This window comes from Propithecus coquereli, unplaced genomic scaffold, assembly GCF_000956105.1.
Source record: "Propithecus coquereli isolate 6110/MARCELLA unplaced genomic scaffold, Pcoq_1.0 Scaffold440, whole genome shotgun sequence".
NCBI classification, from domain to species: domain Eukaryota; kingdom Metazoa; phylum Chordata; class Mammalia; order Primates; family Indriidae; genus Propithecus; species Propithecus coquereli.
Genome location: NW_012150175.1, coordinates 1,661,036 through 1,666,253, shown reverse-complemented (window position 1 = coordinate 1,666,253; position 5,218 = coordinate 1,661,036). Strand labels below are relative to the sequence as shown.

Below are 5,218 nucleotides of genomic sequence, written 5' to 3'. Positions count from 1 at the left end.
TGCCAGGGAACCTGCACTCGCTGAACCTTTTCTCAAAGCTGGCACCTACTTTGTGATCACTTTCTGGGGAAAGTAGTTTCTGTAGCCACCTAACTATTAATGGTTTCCCTGTCTCTATCATCTTTCTTCTCCAACTTGTCCATCCTTTTGCTTCTAGTTATTTTATTAAAATAAAGGTTGGATTCTGCCGTTCCTCCCCTCAAGAATCATCAGTGACTCCCTATGGAATGAAGTTGAGGTTCTGTGTCAACACGTCCCAATGCCTCCCCCCATCCCCCACATCCTCCTGCTGCTGCCTTCCTCGCTCACTGACAGCAACGCCAGATGGTCTGCGCCTCCCATCGTGCGCTTGTGGTGGTTCTCTGCTCTGCTCCTGTGGTTGCCCCAGCCTGTCTCCCTTCTTCCATGGAAATCCCTGTTGTTCTTCCCCCATAAAGTCTTCCCCAGTCCCTCTTGTCATAATCATTCTTCCTCCGGGCACTCTTAGAGGCAGGTGGCACCCTAATGTCACTTGCACTTCATTCTTACTGTGATTAACTTGTTCGTGTCTCTCTTTACTGATAGCAAGGCCTATCTAATTTGTCTTTGCATCTGGACAGCATGTTGCATTTGTAATCTATGCACTTACAAAAGCATGAACTAAGAAAGGAGTTGCGTGAATGAAAATTAGGATAATAACAATAGATTCCATTTATTTTACCCTTTCTACGTGCTGGGTGCGAGGCTAAGCGTTATAAAACGGTGTCCTTATGACAGCACTATGTGGTAGGTATTATTACTGCCTCTCTTATACAGTTGAGAAAACTGGGCCTGAAAGGGATTGTAAAATCTGCCTGAGGCCACATAGGTAGTGAGTATGGGGGCTGGATAGGATGGATTGGAGGCCAGGCTGTCTGTTTTGGCTCCTGCCGTGGAATCTCATGTGAACAGCCTTGCCCTCTGCTAAGCATTCAGATAAAACCTCGGAGAAACAAGAATGACCCACTCCAGGCATCTTGGCGCATAGAGACAGAAAAGAGAGAAGAGTGTCCTGTGCTAGGGGTTGTTTGATGGTGCCCCACCCACCCCAGCTATGCTCATCTTCTGGGCCCGAGGGCAACTCACAGTGTCACAGTCATGAAGTCACAGTCTTGCAGGCGATTGCCCTGACTGCAAAGCACGACAGTCCACAGTACCAGATCCAAAGTGGGGGCTGGTTTACCAGTATCTCAGGGAGCCTCCCAAAGTGTACAGGTAGTGATTTTAGAGCCAGGCGTTCCGGGTTCAAATCTCGGCTCTGCTTGTTACTAGCTGCTTGGCCTTGGACCAATAATTTAATATAGTTTAAAGCTTAATTTCCTTACCTGCAAAACAAGGATAAGATGGTGCCTGCCTTATGCTTTTATGAGAATCAAGTAATATAATACATGTGAAGTGCTTAGCAAAGCCTGGCACACAGTAATGCTTTATTGCTATTGTCACCTTGGGCATTGCAAATGTCTCAATAAACCCTCAGAACACCACCAATACTAATGCAGTCCCATGGCAATCACACAGTATGGTTACCACAAATAAATGGATCCAAGAAAGCCTCTATTGTGATGAGTAAAATTTGGGGGAGAGTAAATGTGAGTTTAATATGGGCCAGGTGGTTTCACACTGCGTGTGTGATTGCGTGGGCCCTGCCAGGAAGCTGAGATCCTGGGCAGTCTCCGTATCAGGAATAGCCTTTCCTGTGGTTTCCTTTTACCGGGTTTGGGGCTAATGCTGCATTTGCTGTGTCATAATTCCACGCCACCCAACAGAGGGACTCCTCCCCTTGCCCTGCCCAGCCCGTGGCCACAGCACCAGGCACTAGGAGCCACATGAGAATGGCCCCAGTGGCCCCATCTGAGCATCTGCTCCAGGCCAAGACACGCAGGGGTTTGGGCTTGGGTTCTGGGGTCAGGCTGACTAACTCTGAATCTTCATTCTGCCGTTCACTAGCAGCATGGTCTTAGCCAGATTGCTTCCCCTCCGGGCCTCAGTCTCCTCATCACTAAAATGGACATTATTAATAGCGCTGAGAAGAGTATCTGATGCAGCGTAAGGGCTCAGTGAATGTTGGCTGTTACAATTAATTTACAGTCTCTGCAGTTCTCAGAACAACGTAAGGATGGGTATTCTTATCTCCAGATCAGGAGTCAGAGGCTCAGCGAAATTACAAAACTGTTCTAAGTTCATACAGTGCTTAGGGGGAAAAGCCAGAATTCCAGCCCAAGCCTAAAGGACCCCAAAGTCCAGGGTCTTCTCACCAAGCCGCCCTGTGTAATAAAGAGCTAGAGATCAGAAGGACAATCTTGTATGAGACTGAGGACAATTCAGGGCGGCGTAACATTTCCTGGTAAGTGTCCCTGCACCTGGGATCATGACCAGGCACTGGGAGAGTTCAGAGAAGGGTGTGCTCAGGGTGAGCTGAGAGTTGCATGGGGCTGTGTGCCGGAGGTGGGACCGAATGGGGCTTTGAAGGACTAGCAGGATCAGGCGAGAGGATGAAGACGAAGAAGGGCATCCTTCTCCCTCAGCTCAGATAGGACCTCACAAGGCAGCCCCCGAAGCAGGGCTCAGAGGCGGATGTGCACAGAATGAACACCCTGCTCTGGAAAAGGACAGGAGACTACACTGAGTGCAAAGCCAGACCTGCTGCCGGCAAGGGGGACTCCAGCCACAGTGGACACTGGGGGCCCCGGTGACAAGCTGAGATGGGGAGCCACGGGGGATGGTGTGAGCAAAGCGATGAGGGCGCCGGGGTGAATCCAGCCTTTCAGTTCTGGGTCAGCAGGGACCCGGGGCAGATGCTTGTGGCATCTCAGTGCATCGGACACAGCCTCAGCTGTGGCCTGGATCCTGCTCTGCAGGCCACGCTCTCTGGGTCCCGCCCTTCACTCCCCTCACAGAGCTGGTGGTGGCACGCTGGGAGCACGTGGGGAGACCTCAGTGAGACACGGAAGGAAGGAGAGAAGGAAGGTGGGCCAGCTGCAGTGGTGAGGACAGGCGCAGGGAAGGAACAGAAAGCAGAACCACGGAGGCTGCGGGGGCGGCAGAGTGTGGCCGATCCCACCCGTACGGCCCCGAGAGGAGAAAGAGATGTGATTTAGTGCGGGGAGCTGAGGACAAGGCCCAGATTCAGGCTGGCTGCGAGGGCTGTTTTGAGTCCAGATACTTCACATCTTGGCAGCTCCCTTTGCCTGTGTATTTGTTCACCATGTCGCAGGGTTACTAGCAGAGGGGTGGGTGTACAGTCACAGGGGACAAGGCCCTGGCGCAGCCATCACTGGCCGTGACCAGGTGATGGCACACACTTTGCCTCTCTGGTTATCCCTAACATGAGGAGCTTGGATTGGGCAATCTTTCAGGACTTTTCCAAGTTTCATTCCACTATTCTGAGTTCCATGTGGCAGGACCTATGTCGATACAGCTCTCCCACATGAGCTTTGCCAGCGTCACCGGGAGAGTGTGAACCAGGAGACAGAAAACCAGACAGATGCTGGCTCCACTAAGGACACAGGGCAGGGGCAAAACAGTGTTGCCTCTCACTTCTCCAGGGGACCAGGAGTCGTTATGCGTACCCCGTGCTTCTAAGGTGGGCTTTTACCCAAGAGTCCCTGTTCAAGTGCCTTCTCTGCCCTGGAGTCTTTTTCATCTGAGTGAGTTCGGTTTCTTCCCCCTGTAATTATTCTGATCTCCTCCCTCTAAGACATCAGTGGCCACAGGAGAAGTAGAAGGTGGACCTACCGGGGATGTCACAGCAGCCCTTGGATATCGGGCCCAAGAATCCAAGGAACAAGGTTTTGTTCAGTTCTGGTTCCTCAGAGCTTTTTGGGGGAGCCAGTGGGGCTCCTGCAGTGACCCCAGCAGACTCTGGGGCACCACGACTGGTCTCCCCTTGCCCTCCGTCTGCAGCCAGACCTCAGAATTCAAAAATACAGGAGGCTGTTCAAGTGCGCAAGCTCAGGAACTGGGAAGCAGGTTCTGGTGTGAATGTCAGGGGCTCTGGTGCTTTCAGAATGATAAGAAATGCCCGAGAAAGTATAAACTTTACACTTCACTGAGAAAGTGTAAACATCTCAGCCTGGGTCGAGGAGAGGACTGGGAGAATGGGAGCCTGGGCTGGGTTTACTGGGTGCAGTCACCCTGGAGAGGTTACTTAATGTCCCTGAGATGCCTTTTCCTCCTCTGAAAAACTGGAATAGTAATTTCTATTAATGTATAATGGTGCTAATGGGAAGATTAAATGAGGTATGTCTGTAAAGAGTTTAGCATATTGTCCAGAACGGAATAAATACCCAACAGGTTTTAGATATCTTCCTTTCCCACAGCAATGCCAGCTGCTTGAACATATTCCTCTCGGTGACCATTTGGTCCCTGTGGGCAGTGTTCCTTCCTCAGAGCACAGGCAGGGTGGCTGGGTCTGAACTGAAGGTAGCAGGCTCCGCACCAGCCAGATCTGCATCCCTGGAGGGGCCAGGCTCCATTCTTTGTGCAATTCAAGCTTTGTCCTTCTGCACTCTAGGGCAGGGCCTATGGTGACTCTTCCACTACTGACCTTTGGGCAGAGGATGGCCCTTTCCATCCTCTGCCCTCTGAAGGTCAGCCTTATCAAGGTCAACAAGATCTTGGCTTACAGGGTTTGGAGGAGCCATTTGCTCCCAGGACTGGAAAGAGGACACAAATCCAGTCTCTGGGGGAAATGGGTGGGTCTATTTCAGGATCCTTGAGTGGACCAAGTCTCCACAGGCCTCCAGAGAGCACTTGACTGGCCTCCCAGACTCAGGTTTCCGTGCACTGGGGTCCCTGAGGTCCTCAAAGACTCCCTGGATTCAGAAGGAGCCCTCAGGGCTAATTTCTGAAGCCCTGGGCACACAGCTGTGCAGGGACCTGGAGGCTCAGGGGAAGCAGCTGGAAATGCTCTTGGGACAGAGGTTGGGGTGGGGAGGGAGCGGTAAGGGAGGGCACTAACTGCAGGTGGTGATGGTGGTTTTGGACTGTTTCCAGGGATTCAGTCTAAGAGCAGAGGAGACTGGGCAAGGCCCTACTGTTCTGGCAAAGCAATAGGAAGCATTTTGGAGATCCCGAAACATCAGTGGATTTGAGGGGATCTACTTGTCTTTCAGTTCAGGAGAAGCAATAAGGTCAGAGGTGGTGGTTTATAGCAAGTTTTCTCAGGTTTAACACATTGACAGCCACACTGGGAAAAAAA

The 5,218-nt window shown here is 51.5% G+C and overlaps 1 protein-coding gene across 1 annotated transcript in view; it reads right to left on the bottom strand.

Annotated features, from left to right (window-relative positions):
* The window catches only part of BLNK (B-cell linker), a 96,612-nt gene that overhangs the window by 52,181 nt on the left and 39,213 nt on the right, over positions 1–5,218 (bottom strand). The window lies entirely within an intron of this gene.